Here is a 16,238-nt window from a genome sequence, read left to right as displayed (position 1 = left end):
TCATAATGAAATGTCATTCTAATAATTATGAAAATATTCAAAGTATGTTTAGATTTGTAATCTCATAAAATACATGATGATAATTACCTGGATTATTCACAATAACCATTTCATAGAGGGGAAACCCAAGATACTGAAATTAGAGAATTATTTGCAGAGCCAAGTCCAGATTCCCATTTCCATTTAAGACAAGTTCCCACAAAACTCTTACCAGTTTCTTTCGGGTATCTTTGTGATCAAGCTACGGTATCTGTGTCTCCTCAAGGCTGCACATCTTTTGTCAAGGAGGCAGAGAATAGTTTCATGCCCTGCCTGGCAAGATCCTAAGTAACAGTCAATACCTTATTTACCTGTCTGATTTCCTGTTTTTTTTTTTTTTTTTTTTTTTTGCGGTACGCGGGCCTCTCACTGTTGTGGCCTCTCCCATTGTGGAGTGCAGGCTCAGCGGCCATGGCTCACTGGGCCTAGCCGCGCCGCGGCTTGTGGGATCTTCCTGGACCGGGGCACGAACCTGTGTCCCCTGCATCGGCAGGCGGACTCTCAACCACTGCGCCACCAGGGAAGCCCTCCTGTTGTTTCTTGATTGCCTTTCCCAGGCCAGGGAGATTAATTTAAACACACTCACCTCCTTTATGGTTGTTGAGAATGATTACCATTGGGGTCTCATTGTTTTCCAGGGGGAAAAGAGAAGTTAATTTAGAAGGATCTTAATCAGAGTAGTAGTTTTTGTGACACACGTGTATGAGTTTGAAAACCAATACTAGGACCCTGCATCCTGACATGGGCCTGCACTCTTGTGCCTGCATTCTGATATGGTATTGGTCTTCAGGTGAGATATGCAGCTCCTTTGAGGTTAAGCTCTCCGAGCTGTTTAAAGATGGCTTATTTTTCTATTTAAACCTCATTCTGTCATAGGTTACAATCCTTTGGGGCAGATGTGGGTTGTTAGTTTGCTGAAAATAGAACTTAATTGGCTACCGTACCAAGTACTGATTTTTAATTTGACAAGAGAGTCGTAATTCATTCAGCCTATTAGGTCCTTAAGGTTGTATGGAAGTTAGAAAATGTAACTAAAACCCCACCTGGACCACTGCTCCTATGCAAACCAGGTATGATTGTGGGTTGTGCACAGTGGGGCTTCTGACCATTTGTGTAGCTGGAGGGGCAGTGTCTGCCCTTCCTCCGAGGAGTGCCAATGAACATGTTCGCTGACTTTTTCAACTGCTATATAATATTTACTTGCTGTGGAAATGCGGAGGACTAGAACTGTTTAGCAGATGAGGCATTATCTTCCTCTTTTTGACTTCAGAGTTTCTGCTTTCACTAAATAGGAAAGAGACCCATTGGGTCAGTATAGTAATGTACATTGTTGAATGTTTAATTCAACAAAGATATTGCTGAGGTATGGGGACTGGTGGTAAGCCCCTGCTCATAGAAAACTGGGGAGGGATATCAATTCTGGCTCTCTTTCCTTTAAAGGGCAGTTATCACCTCACCTTCTGAGGCCCACACGAAGCACTTTCCAGGACATATGTAGAGTTACTGTTCCCAGCAGACGTTGAAGCAGATGTGCCTGCTGTTATAGAAGTGAAGTCTGACAGCTGTTACCTAACCTTTTCAATATCCTTATTCTATCTACTTCAACCTTCTTAGATATGAACAATTTTTGCCCAAAGAAACGGGCTTCTCCTCCTCGTTGGCTGACAAGATACTGGTCATCAGACAGTGATCAGCAGGATGTTGTGATTCTCCTTTTCCCCTGGTGAATGTTTGTGTTAACAGACTAACAGCAGCTATAAGCACAGTTGTTTGGTGTCATAAGGAGATGAGTTTCCTTCCATTTTTAGCTTTTGTATGCTTGTACTTATTAGAGAGGTTGAGTGCTCTTAACATGTTCATCATCAAGGTTACCACCTCTAAAGAGAGTGGTAGTAGGTCAAGCATACTTTTGTGTTCCTGGGGACTCTTGTAGTAGGTGAACTTGGACTTCGCCCGAGCCTCTCCTTGCTGTTTTGCTTTATGTGATATTTCATGAGAGTAATTTATCCTCAGTCATGAAGTATTTATTGAGCACCTACTGTGCCCAGATCTTTTTATGCTCTGCCTTGAAGACTTCTTAAATTTTCCCTGGTTTGGTTATGACTTTAGTCATGTCGTAACACGGCTGTAGTTTGGATTTGGATAATTAGTTTTCATGAAGGTGGGCACAAACACCAGTTATTTTGCCTTTTTGGTTGTATGGAGAGGAAACACGTTAAGCTGAAACCTTGGGTTCTCAGGTATTTATGGCTAATGAAAGATATGGTTATTTTATACCATATCCAGATGGTATTCCTAGGTATAAGGAAAACAAAGTGAACAGAAAGGTACTGACTTGAGTTTCTATGTATGGGTCATATTGTAGTGACCTAGGCACTTTATACATATTAACTGATTTAAGCTTTAGAATACTGTCTCAAAACTCCTCCTCCCCCTGCTGTTGAAGTTTTCAATCTTTGTCTTAACCATTGCACAAGCTTTTGGGCCCCAGTTTCAAATATCACTCTCTCCAGTCTGTCTGTCCACACTGCTGCTCAGGTGGTCTTTGTAAAATTCCAAGCACGTCTGTCCCCTTCCCAGAAAGTTCTCTTCGTTCCTCTATTCTAGAGGTTAACATTTCTGCCTGGCAAGCACCCTGGCTGAACTTTCCCCTGCCTCCTTATGCAGCATTTACCTCCTTTTTGAACTCTCCATTCTTTCCTACTGCTTATCTTGTGTATCTCTCTCTCTGGAACACTAACTCATCCTTCCAGTTTTAAAACTTGAGAAAAGTGCCTCACCTCTTCTGACATTATTATTCCTTAAAAGAATGAAAAACTAATTCCCAAAACGTAATATGTGTGTGTGTATGTGTGTGTGTGTGTAACACGTATTTTTAAGAATAATAAACAGTCCTTCAATCTGGAATAATTTACAATAAATTTGGTCAAATTCAGACTTATGCTGTCCCCTTTTTTTCATTTTTTGAAAACTGGGGAAAACTTCACCACAAGCCCTAGTTTTACAGACTTGTGTTTTTGAGTCTCGTGTATGTAGTGAAATTTGACAGAAAGGCTGGAAATGTGAGGATGGGAACGAAGCAGGAAAAATTTTTAAAGGTTCTGTTTATTGAAATGTAGAATATTGGAAGTGCAGTGTGAGAATGGAAAGAACTGAAGAAATCTGGTAGTCATGCAAGGGGGATGACTTAAAGGAGGGCATTGTAATTGACCAGTGGAAGGGAGGAAAGGGTTAGTCAGAGGGGAAACTAATTGGAAGATGAACAGCACTGAGGAAACCGGTGAGACGTGAAGCCCTCCCCAAGATTGTTCAATGACTACTTGAATTTTGTGAGTTGGTTCCTGATTATACAGAGACAGAAATGATATTGATTCATCTTGTGTGTTCTGATGCATGCTCTTCAAAGAGGAAAAAAAGACAATCCTTTATATAAGTTTATTAGTGGTGAGGTGACATTCTTTAAGAAATATCATCCATGGTGGCCACTGGGGAACTTGAGCCATCGAAGCCTTTTGGCCTGAAAGTAATTTAACAAGTCAGTATCTTTCTGGGTAACTGTAATTGCTAGACGTTCGATAGTCATGAAATTTAGTTAGCATTCTTGCTGTTGAATTGATTTTTAATGTTTATTTGTAAAACCTTAAATGTGTGTCCAAAGCCTTGAATGCATTCCCAAGTTATCCATTGTACACTCCCTAGATATGAAATATCAGTTTTACAGGCTAGCAAAGTGATATTTAATGGTGGCTGACTGGATAGTGTTTAAGAACAATATGTATTAGATACTTAAATTTGTCTATTATCAGACTCGTGGCACAGATCATTGAATTTAGGTGGTACTGAAATTGCAGATCTGGCTGCCTTAATAATCCAAGCTATGCAGCATGTTTATTTAGTCCCAGGACCTTCCTCTTGTCTTTCTTCTTTCTAAGCATGTACAGAAGAAAATAAAACAGTTTTGGTTTGTACTTTCACATCTACTTGCATTAGGAAAGATGTCTTTAAAAAATGGTAGGGACATTTTCAGGACGCTTCTTGAAGCCTGGGGCACACCAGTTTTTTGTGATTTGTTGACATCAGTTGTTTTTTCCTCCTTCTCTAATGTTTGCCTCCTTTGATTATACTTCAAGACCCAAGGTTTCACCACATTTCAATTTAAAATTTTGAGGCTAAATTTGGTCAAGCTGCAGCTGTAAAGGATATTCTGTTTCATACCCATATCATTTTGTCTTGAATTTCATTTTAAACCGACCACTGTATTTTAGGCATATGCAATGTCTTCTTAATGGCTCCTTGGAAAAAATACATTGTTCAGTTAGATAAGTAAATGAAATTGTCTGGGTTACGGAGCATGACTCACTTAAAATCTCATTTGGAACAATTTCTCTGTCCACCCTTTGTTAACCATATATCCTGCTGGTTTTGTAGTATGGGGACTTGCACAAGAGTTAAAATAAACCACGGAGATCTGGATTTATGGTAACAGCCCCTCTTCAATTCAAGGACTGTGGATGGATCTCTTTCCTTTCTGCTTTTTCTTTGATCTATTTTTGGCTTTACTTTCATCCTTTGCTGTAGGTTTCTTAACTGCTTGTTTATTTTTTCTTAGAAAAGTATGAGCATATGCAAACTACAAGGAATGTTGGAATGATTAAATGGATAAATATCATACATAACCCATATGGGTTGTCTGAATAAGATTCCCCTTTATGATAGGCCAAAATTTGCATATTTGCTTATAGTTTCTCCACCATATCTTTGCGAGGGTGCCTCTGGTATACACAGTAAGCTTCCCTTCCTTGTCATGCGTCCATCTGCTCGCTGGAACCCTTTCTACTGAATCCTCTACCCTGCCACTCATAATTCTTAGGTTATAATCTTGGTGTAGAATGGTGAGGGATAATATCTGTTACCATTGAACGCTGTATAAAGCTGTTGAAAAATGGGATAAAAAAATTAAAGCCATTAATGTTTTCTTCATCCCTTATATCCTCTCTTTTTGAACAGTTTAGCTTTACTGGTGCTAAATTAAATAACGATTATCTTAACTTTACAAAGACATAGTTTAAAGGCATTGGAAACACAAAGGGAAAAGGTATAGCTCCTCATTATAATTTTTCTGGAATGCTGCAAATAAAATTGACGATTGGTAAATCAATTTATGTTGCAGAAGCACTGGGAGAATAACTGTAAAACGATTTTTTAAGTTCTTAATATAGAGAGGAGAGTCTTTTAAAACCATGAATAATCACTAGTATTCTGTTACATTGGGATTTTTTTTTTCCCCTGCAGTAAATTTTAAACAGTTCTACTTGATTTTAGTTTGGATCCATCAACAGAATAGTCAACTAAATGCGGACAGGACAAAGTGTTAATTTACCGAGTATGAACACATCACCACTTGGGGATTAATTCTGATTTCTTTGGAAATAGTCTCAGGCCAAAACTTTATCACTAAAGCCTGTAATCTAAATATTTCCTGTGGATTAGGCTAGATTAAATTATTTGTCTCATGTGTTCAGAATTCATGTGGATGAGGTCCTATTATTTTATATTTAAATTCTGATTTTGCCGGTTGAATGGAAGTTCTAGAAAAGACTGGAGAGATCTGAGGGGCCAGTGGACTTAGGGTTGTAGGGTGTGGCGATGATGATGAATCAATACCTTTGTCTTAACTACAGCTGCTAACCCCCCTCCCCCGCCCCCCTACACACACACGCGCGCGCACGCGCGCAGTGGTGGCGAGGTGGGCCACAGGTTTGAGTCATCCTCTCCTCAGTCTGTTTCTATCTGGCATTTCACAGTAATAGCAGACATAATTACTTTCTGATTTTTAAGGCTGTATGGCTTTCTTGATAATAATGGGAAATTGGTTATTCATTTGAGTGCTGTTGATTAGTGTTGATGTTTTCATGTCTCACAAGTATTTCTATTATCTGTCTGCAGATCCCAGGGGCATCTCTACTCTGAAATTTGGGGCTTCATTTATTTTCCTTCTCTCTGTTCTTTCCTGCTTCCTAGCTCCCAATTTGGATTAAAACTTAAACAGCTTAGGCCTAGAAGAAATAAGACATTTACACAATTGCAGATTTATTACTTTTGAATTTTTAAAAATGAACTTTAAAAGGTTTCTTTTACATTTTTAAGGTTTCCAAGTACTGCCCATATCTTTGGAGACTGACAGTGACCTTGAGGGACGGGAGGGCGAAAGAGACTCTTCAAAACATTTTCTAAAGAGATCATCTTCTGTTTCCTTTCTGTGACCTGATTTGGTGAAGATATTTCCACCTCAAAGGAGGATCTTAAGAATACCATATATTTTCATTTTTAGGTGGATGGATGCAGCTTTGATGTTCTCATGCCTTACTTGAATGTGATGTTAAAACATGGCAAAATTTCAAGGAATCATAGGGAACTGATCCATTTTATGTAACATTTACAGACTGATGGGCATTTAGAGATAGAAGGAACATTTAGCATTCATCCCCAGCCACTTTTCCCCCCTTTTCTAACAGGAGGAAAATGAAGCCCAGAGAGATTAAGTAATTTCATTCAACAAACATTAATTGAATGTGTACCATATGTCAGACCCAGTCCTAGGAGCTGGGGGCTACAGAGATGAATAAGTTTAATTTCCTGTTGGAGATAAATACGTAGTTCTCAGATCATACAGTTTGTAATTAGAAGGATAGGAAGTAGAATATTTATGAATCATTCATAATCAGATCTTTATATGATGAAAATTATGTCAACCCTCTGTCCTTCCCCTCACCTTTAATTTATTAAATCATCCAATAAAGATGATTTTCACTTATTTACTTATTTTGTGGGACTAAATCTGGTGTTCTCCCTTGGCTTCCTTCTTTTGGGGACCACTCTTTCCTGAAAGATTAGTGTACCCTAGCCACCCCCATTTTATCAACTATTCAGCCTGCGAAAACTGACTGAAATTGCTCTTGCTGAAGTTATTGCCATCTTGAGTGGGCACGTTTCTGTCCTTATTGTGACCGCTTTGAATGTGCTGACTCTGTCTTCTCTTCTTAAACTCCGTTCTCCCTTGGTTCCTTGGTGGCCTGATTCTCCTACCTCTTCTCCTTTTTTGTTTTCCCTTTGTGTTTCCACTGCCACTTCTTACTTGCCCAAATGGGCCACTTCCGCACATCTCTGTAGCAGTTGGTCATCCTTCAAGACTCAGCTCACATCTCATCTCCTCATGAAGCATAGCTGACCTTTGGAAGAATTGAGGCACTTCTTAACAGCCCCTTGTATTTCTTTACCAGTCCTGTAATTTTGTGGTTTGTATATCAAGCTTCTCCTTTTGAGGTTTTTTTCTCTCTGGAGAGCAGGGACGATTTTTCCAGCGACTGGCACATGATGCTACTTTCGTACTTTAATGCAGAAAGACTTCTTTCTAGCTCAAGCCACCTCTCCCCTCCCCAGCAGTCCATCCCTCTGTTTCTCTCTCCTGTGCTCTACTGGGTTCTGTGTGCTAGGCCAGTACGTTGCTGACAAGAAATGACCTGTGGGTGACCTGCTGCTAATGGTAGATTTATAGTGCCATCAACTGTCAGTATATTAATTCACTTAAGACGCTTAAACATAACCCTTAGTTACACTCAAATCGATTGGTAAATCTTTTTAAAAAATTCATAAATTATACGTGCATTAACTTGAGCCTATTCCTGCCTGATTAAATCTTAGTTCATAATTAGTGTAAGACAACTAACTGAAATTTTTCACAGATAAAATAAGGGGATTTTCCAGTTCTCAACACAGTAGTGAATATCCTACATAATGGTAATGTTTCCATATTTAATTATAACCTAAGCATCTACGGTTCGGGTGTGTTGGGCAGCATCCCATCCTGCAAAAAGTGTATTTGTCTTTAAGGAAATATAGTGTACCGCAATTAAAAAAGAGCATGCAGATTGGTTTTCCACAGTGCCTAATTCTCTGTGTCACATGGCCGTGATAGGACTTCTAGGCCCATTAATAAGCTGATGCATTTGCTGAACTAGAATGTTTTTCTCTTGTTTCCCCACTGCGTTTGGGTTGTTGACCCTTTATCCTTTGCTGTACACTTGTCCTTGATTAAAATTAGATCAATAAAGCTGAATCAAGGAAAAAAGAGGATTGTCCTCGGTAGAATAAGTGACCATATATTACCGTTAAACTGTTCAGAAGGAAATATTAGGTGATTTTTTTTGTTTTGTTTTTACTTACAGCCTTTTATTTCTGATTAGTACGGATAACAAACTGTATGCATTATACCTTATTTTTTGGAAGTATGGCAGTGGAGATGTGGATTTTTAAGCTGCTGGTTCCAAATACTTTGTCTTTTCCAGTAACCTCCTGGTCTTGGGTTGTGTTCAAATCTGTAAGATTTATTAGGTGAACATTCTGTAGCTAAGTGGCAAGATGTTCTGTCTTCTCATTAGCAGTCACCCTGGACAATTTTCTCACATTCAGCAACATTTGTTAGGAGCCACCAGCATCCCTGTCACCTAGGGGTGAGGCAGAGCTGGGGTGCCGGGTGAGGAGGTCACCTTGTGCACATCTCCATTGACGGCAGGGTGCTTTGTAGGGAGTGCTCAGGATGAAACTGGTTTCCCTTTTCTTTTTGCATATGAACTCTACGCCTGTAGTACAAAGAGCTTATTACTTGGAAGAAGAAAATGACTTCTCTCTTGCTTTAAGCTGGAGAGGCATCATAGGGTCCTTAGATGCCTTGTAATAGAATCCAGTGGTCATGGATTTCGAAGTTGGTTAAATTAGAGTTCAATTTTTGCCCCTGCCATTTTCTGCTGTTGTGAGCTTTAGTCTAAATTACACTGAGCCTCTTTTCCTTCATCCGTAACAAAAATATTATATTTGCTGACTGTTGAATTCTGTTGAGGATCAAATGAGTACAGTGGGATTAAAAGTATGAGTCAGATGCTGTTTTTAAGCTTAAATAGTTTCAAATCACCTATGAGATATAAGACACATGTATACTGACTTGGGCCAGATGAACCAAGAGAGAAGACGGGATATTTGATTAGAGAGCTCAGAAGGTTTCCTGAGGATGGTGGGTGGCATTTGAGTATGGCCTTGCAGAACGCTTGGCATTTTATTTATTTATTATTTTAAATAGATTTATTTTTTAAAAATAAATTTATTTATTTACTTTTGGCTGAGTTGGGTCTTCATTGCTGCGTGCAGGGCTTTCTCTAGTTGCGGTGAGCAGGGGCTACTCTTCGTTGTGGCGTGCAGGCTTCTCACTGCGGTGGCTTCTCTTGTGGAGCACGGGCTCTAGGCACGCAGGCATCAGTAGTTGTGGCACTTGGGCTCAGTAGTTGTGGCTCACGGGCTCCAGAGCGCAGGGTGAGTAGTTATGGCACATGGGTTTAGTTGCTCCATGGCATGTGGGATCTTCCCAGACCAGGGCTCGAACCCGTGTCCCCTGCATTGGCAGGTGGATTCTTCACCACTGCACCACCGGGGAAGCCCACGTTTGGCATTTTAGTAAGCAAAGTGTTTAGCATTGAGATTGCAGTCACATCCAGGCGCTGGAATAACGTAAAAAGGGGAGTAGAAGATTCGGTTATGGGGCTTGTTCGGGAAGGAAACAATTTGGAATATAGTGGTTGGGATCAGAAGTGGGCTAGCATGTTTGATTATATCCGTAATTAATACCTTTTTGTAGCCAACAAAAGATTAGGATTCATATCAGAAAATTCTCATGTTTATTTTGGTTTTGAATTTGTTAACATGCCATGGCTTCTCCCAAATTAGAATATTACCTTGAATGAGTTGCACTTTTTTCTTCCTTGTGGTTAAAAAACACATAACATAAAATTTACATTCTTAACCATTTAATTGTATGATTCAGAAGTGTTTAAGATATTCCCATTATCGTGAGACAAATCTCCAAAACTACTTCATCTTGCAGAACTGAAGCCCTGTACCCATTAATCAATTCCTTTTCCCCTTCCCCTCAGTCTCTGGTAACCATTTAGCTCCACTTTTTTTCACAGGTGGCTTAAGAGAAGTTTCTAGAATTCATCTAGCAACATTGCATGATAAACTATGTAATAGCAAATCTGGTGTTATTTATCTCATTTTTCCATCTGGCTATAGTAGAAAAATGACATTTCATTGGTGTTCTTGTGAGTTTGGCCATCCCCACTAACCCTCACATTGTGTGTATGTGCTTATTCACACAGTATGGTAACCGCACTGACACAGGTAAGGTTTTTACTTTTCTGTCTTTACTGTGATCCCAACTTAAACCACGAATATACACCTGTTATGGTTGGTCTTTAAAATCACAAAATGTTTCACTACTCATGAGAGTCTAGCAAAATATTGGAAAAAAAATTAGGGTACATTGTTCTCTTACTGCTTAAATTCTTAATCTTGTAGGCTCTGTGGATTCGACAGCTACTGGCTTGGAAGTCTTCCCTTTACTCTAGTGTGATGCTTGTGCTACCAGCCATTAAATACTCACGCATTACTCTTCATCAACTATTTTAACTGTGGAAGCTCTTCGTGTGCACTCCAACCATTTTTCTTTCTTTTTTTTTTTTTTGGTGCACATTTTACATTGTAGGTAGTCCTGCTATATTGGGATTGGCCAGGTATAGAGGTATCTGGAATAGGTAAGAGGCAGTATTCTCTCAGGAGACGGTTGATTTGTATCAAGAGAGTTGGACTGTTCCTCTCTAATGGTTACAAATTTTGTCTAGTTACATAGAGAGGTGCTTTTGGCCACAGTGGCAGGTCAAGAAACCACAGCAGTTATTTTAACAGAGATGACTTTACATAAGGAATTATTAATCAGGTATGGAAATACTAAAAAGGTAAAAAGAGAACCCTGAGGGTCAAATGGAGGTTTTAACCACACGACACAGCTACAACCTCTGGGTAATCTCTTTCAATAAAAGATTGAGATATGAAAACTTCAGCATTTGGAGGATGGACCGAGTGGGCCTCAGATCTCTGTTGAGCCGCTGAAGGGGGGAAGAGTAACTCCTTGGAGCTGGGCCCCAGGCCTCCCAGGAGGGGCTGCCAGTTGATTGGTTCTGGTGACTCGGAGGGAGGTGTGTTGAGACTGTTTCTGGGCGTGTTGGGAAAACTGCAAGCTGGAATCCATTGGCGCTACTGGAACAAGCTGCCATTGCTGAGAAGAAGAAGAATTGCTGTGGAGAAGCTGACTGGAATAGGAAAGAGTTTGTCCCTTTTTCTTCCTGTCCATTCTCCCTTTAACATCCCCTATTGGCAGAGCCTAGCAGGGAACCAGCTGGCAAAGCAGAAATGTGGTTGGCAGTTTTCCCACCCCGGCACCACAAAGTGGAATTTTAAAAAGGCTCGGTTTAAAACTGAGTGACAATAGCTTCATAACTGGCACAAATAGTGTGTCCAACTTAGTTAATCTCCTTGAGCTTCTCAGGAGCTGGTGGCCTTGGGTAGGCCTACATTCCGTGCTGAAATGAACTGACCCTTTCAGGTCTGTGTGGGAGGTGCCTGTGGAACCGGATGGGAGTGAAAAGCCTGTGCGTGATGGCGGTTCCTGCTACCTCAGTGGTTGGGAGGCAGGTGGTAGGGAAATACTAGCCTGGGCTCTTTTGGGGTCTTTTGCTCTGGCATGATGTTATGTTGGGCATGTTTTTTCTCTGGACACCTAACTTCTCAGTTGAGAAGAGCTAATAGTTCCAGCTTTATTGGTTGCCGTGGGGATTAGAAATAATATGAAGCATAGAAATTTAAGGTAGAGAGACAGCCTTTTGTTTGAAGTGGGTTAGGTCGGAAGGCCAGCTATAGGCGAGGAAAGTGTGTGGTTATCAAAACGGGATGGTGACGTGATTGACCTAAAAACATTGTTAAACAGGCACAATTAAAGTGACACTACATAAAGCAGGAGCTAAAACTGCCTTGTCACAGACCGAGGCCCTGGTCTCAGGTACCCTGTCCTTCCTCACAGAGATGAAGAGCTGTGGGTACCACCCACTGGTGCAGGGCGAGATGCCCCCTGCTCACGCCTCCTGCCTCTGAACTTTACCTGGCTGTTCTGGAGATCTGGTCACTTGTCTACTTGTTCACCAGGTGCCAACAACTGTCACAAAACAATCCCAACACATTCCTGAGTATGTTTCTTTCATGTGGGTGGAGGGCTAGTCTCTTTCCCAGGAGCAGCCTCCACCGGGTCTGGATTCAGCCTTGTCAAGGTCCCTTTCTGCCGTCAGCCAAGCCATGCCATGTATATATAATGACGTTGCCTTGCCACCTGGGTGCTGCCTCTGAATGTCTGTGCTGTTCACAATTCTGGTAATTTCATTTGCCCATACTTCGTCATGGTGGTAGTTGGTGATAGATGCTGTATTTTTCTGACTGATGACACACTGACAGTACAAGAGTCATCTTTGTAGGGTTAGAATGATATCTGTCCTAAGAAAGTACAGGCCCCGTTTTGCTGAGTGTTTAAACACAGGCTGAGAGTACTTTAAATTTTGTAGATAAAATATGTGGCAGTAGACCTGGCAGCCTGATTTAGACCTTGGAGTGATGTAGCTGGCAAGGCAGGATCTCAGTGTCTAAAGGGAGGCCTAAGCTGTGCACTTACATAATTCAGTCCTGTGCTTCTGAAATGCACCACAATTTATTGCTCAAATTTGACTGGAAATCTGGCTCAATTGGAGGTTCCACTGGCACCAGCTAAATAATGATGTCACACCCAGCATCATTTTCCCTTCTGTGTTGTTCCAGGAAGAAACTTTTAATAATAATTATTATTTTTTAATACGGTGGAGAAGGGAAGGCATTCACAAAGAAGCATTTCTCTAACAAAATGGTATTCTTTTCTGAATGGGCTCACCCGAGCCTGCTGTCTGTTACAGAGAAAATTGCCTTCCTATTGCAAGAGGTTTGTTTCCTTTTCCTCCGGAGCCTTCCTCCTCTTCTAGAACTGTGGGAGGGCCGGTGGCACATCACCGTGCTGGATGGATTTCATCTGGCTTGCAGCCTGTACTTTAAGTAACAGAGTTGTCTCTTCTGAGGGCACTGGATCTCCATTTTTAGCCTGGGGATGAAGGGTGAGAAATGTGGGAGACGATTTCTCCATTACTAGAAAACAAGATTTGGGGCCAACTGGTTAATTATGAGCTTCCAGTGAAAAGGAAAGAAGTTGCAGAGGGGCAGAGCCAGTTGAGATATGCCGGTCCCTGCGACTTTCCATGACCCTGCAGACCCCCAGGCCTGCTCTGGTCCTTGAAGACCCCCATTTTCCCTTCTGCTTTATAAATTCTGGTTTCTTATTTGTAGATTTTTTTGTGTTCTCCCCAATGAAGGTGTTTCCCATGTTAACATTAATTCGTGTTTGCACGAATTTCAGAACTATTAGCTCTGTAGAATAGAGGCCTTAATAGAGAGACACTATTTTTATTTCTTCTCAGCTTCGTTTGCTCGTTTGAGCAGCATGTGAAGGGTGCGTCATTCAGCAAAACTTCACACATCTTAGTATTGTCACAGACCAGCCTTTTGAGGACAAAGGAAGGGCTGCACAATCTTTCACTATCCTTTTCTTCCATCTTAACCACAAAAAAATACTACCCCGGCAATTTAGGCTTAGTGTCGTCTCAAATTCGTGAATTTTTTGGGGAGGTGGGATGCTGGTACATTGGAGTCCACATTAATGGAATTATCCCTTTTTATATTGTAGCTTACTATCATTTTATTTAGTGTTGAACCCTCAAACTTGATTTTTTTTTAACAGTTCAGCTTTACTTGAATTATTATATATGTTCTGTAAGGATAACTATTAGCTAATAATAGATTTGCGCGTGTGTTACTTCAAAGGTCACAAGTAATTGAATTCATTACGTCAAATTTGTAGCGAGAAGAGGATTGCCTTAAAGTTTTGGCCAGGTCAAAAGAAAACACTAATTATTTAGATATTGTAAAATTGGGGGTTTTTTTTCTAACATAACACATTGAAACTGCCAGGAGTACTGCTTTTGCATCACTGCTTACAAAGAGCCTAGATTTTATAAGGTTGTACAGTGAGATATCTAGTCTAGAATCTTTTTAATCATTCAGGAATATACTTACCTTTGTGTAGTATAGAATCATGTCTGGTGAAAGTTGCCAGAAGGTAGAGATATTAGAAACAGTTCACATTCACCTGGTGCTATATGAGACATTCATTACTAATGTGATATGGATCCACAGTGATGTTGCCTCCTCCATCTCTTTGAAAGTTCTTTTTATATACTGACCAGTTCAACTTATTCCCCTAATCAGAAGTGCAGTTTGAGTTTAAAAAAATCTTTTAGCTAGGCCTTTTTGCATTCCCCGTTTTATTCTCTCTGCGTGTTGGCATTTTCTGTGAACATGGCACTATACTAGGCACTTCACAGTTATTATTAAGCTCTTTTTTCCTCTCACAGATATTCCCTCCTGTGGTCTGGTAGGAAAGGTAAGACCTACAAGAAGCAATTAAATTATAGCAACTCGAGGCAGAAAGTGATTAGTGCTGTAACTTCGGTTTATCTCTTCTGTCTCTTGATATTTTAGCTCTCGTTAACATCCATATTAGATGTTGTAAAACTTAGCTAAGTCGCTTTGTTTCTTAGTAACACGTGTAGATCTGTTTTTTCCCCATGGGGTTCATATTACCTGAAATATTCCTGGAATGTAAACTTAAGAGTTGCCTGATTTTGCACTAATATATTTAGTCCCTTCCTGATTTTTACAGGATTTTCAAGTCATTTTTTGCATGGGTTTTCACTGCGAAGTTATGTATTAATATAATGCCGGGTAATTCTTAACTTGCTGATTCTTGGAAGGAAACTGAGGCAAGCTGGCAGGCAGGAGCTGCTGGTGCCAGAATCATTGTCGAGAACCTAGGCCTCTCTTCTCTGGATGACAGCAAGCTGCCCACTTACTCTTGATCATTCGTTGCCATCAAATGCTTGAGGAATGTTTGATTTCATGTCCAGGACGGCTCTTTTTGTCTAACTTCAGGAGTGCTGAACTTGAGCTTTGTTCTCTTCAAGGATTCGATGCCCTTTCTGTCTCATTATCCCACTCTTTACCGGCCGCATCCTCACCGTTCCTCCAGGAAAGGTGGCACAGGCTTCACTCACCCTTGGAGCAGATCTTTATTTTCAGAGCACTGGGTCGGGGAGAGTTTTTGTCCCCGCGCTGGGAAAAGAAGATGAGGTGGGGCCCTGAGGGCTTTCTCACTTTCCCTTTTCTTCTTGGGCTTGGAGCCCATTTGCTGCTGGTTGCACAGCTTCTTACTTGGGAGCCTTCACCTTCTTTTGCCTTGAGATCTGTGAGGGGCAGACCCTATGCCTGCAGAAGAATTTGTAGCTAAGTGCAGGCACCCCATGTGGTGCCTTGGATAATGGTTTTGGAGCCCTTAGAGCCTTAAAAGTATTCTTTAAAGTCTTGACCCAGGGTCTTGGGGGGGTGAAAAGACCTACTGTTTGGCCTCCTCCTGCTGTCCCCTCCCTCGCCCGTCCTCACTGCATCTGAGCAGTGAATAGCAAGAACTTCTGCAAGTGCTCTTAGTTGGCTGACGTAATTGAGTAGGAGAACAACCTCCAGAGACAGATACTTTCCCACTTGCATGATGGTCTTGAAAAGGTACTTTGATTTGGGGAAGAGTGAGTTCCTTTGGAACGTAATCCTGCACTGTACACCGTAGATGACAGGCGAGTCCCTTCAAGGACGTGAGGCTGCCGGAATCTGCTTTCCTTCTTTCCCTCTTTGGATACTGCAGAACCCGGCTCCTCCTGGCAAGTTGTCAGAAGATTGGCACTTTCTAGGGCTTGCCCCTTCCTCTGCTGTCACTGTGGCTAGTGTAGGTCTAGACCACTGGTGTCTGGGGGTGGGGGGGTGAGGGGAGGGTGTGCCCGTCCTGCTGTTCCCTGGCATGGGCAGGTAGAGAAATATTTGGTAATCTTGTTTTCCCACCGTTACTAGAATGTTCCCAACTGTCTTAGCTGTAAAGACTTTTAAGGAGTATTTCAAGTTACCTCCAGCTACATGTGCAGAAAGAGAGTTCCCCAGGTATTTACTTACTTGCCTACTTATTTAGCCACTTTGATGTTTATCAAGCTCCTCTGTGTTGCTTTGTGACTCTTTAAACCTTTGGAGTCCCTTTTCTTCTATTTCCGTTGGTTTAAGTGGGTCCAAAGTGCTCAAAAGGCACTCCG

General features: G+C 41.1%; 1 protein-coding gene across 2 annotated transcripts in view; it reads left to right on the top strand.

The window, feature by feature from the left end:
- Positions 1 to 16,238, top strand: part of SND1 (staphylococcal nuclease and tudor domain containing 1) — a 418,829-nt gene that overhangs the window by 133,267 nt on the left and 269,324 nt on the right. The window lies entirely within an intron of this gene.

This window comes from Delphinapterus leucas, chromosome 9 (assembly GCF_059928025.1).
Source record: "Delphinapterus leucas isolate spDelLeu-1000000601 "Yukka" chromosome 9, BTC_Dleu_Yukka2, whole genome shotgun sequence".
Taxonomy (NCBI): domain Eukaryota; kingdom Metazoa; phylum Chordata; class Mammalia; order Artiodactyla; family Monodontidae; genus Delphinapterus; species Delphinapterus leucas.
This window is presented reverse-complemented; position numbering and strand designations above follow the sequence as displayed.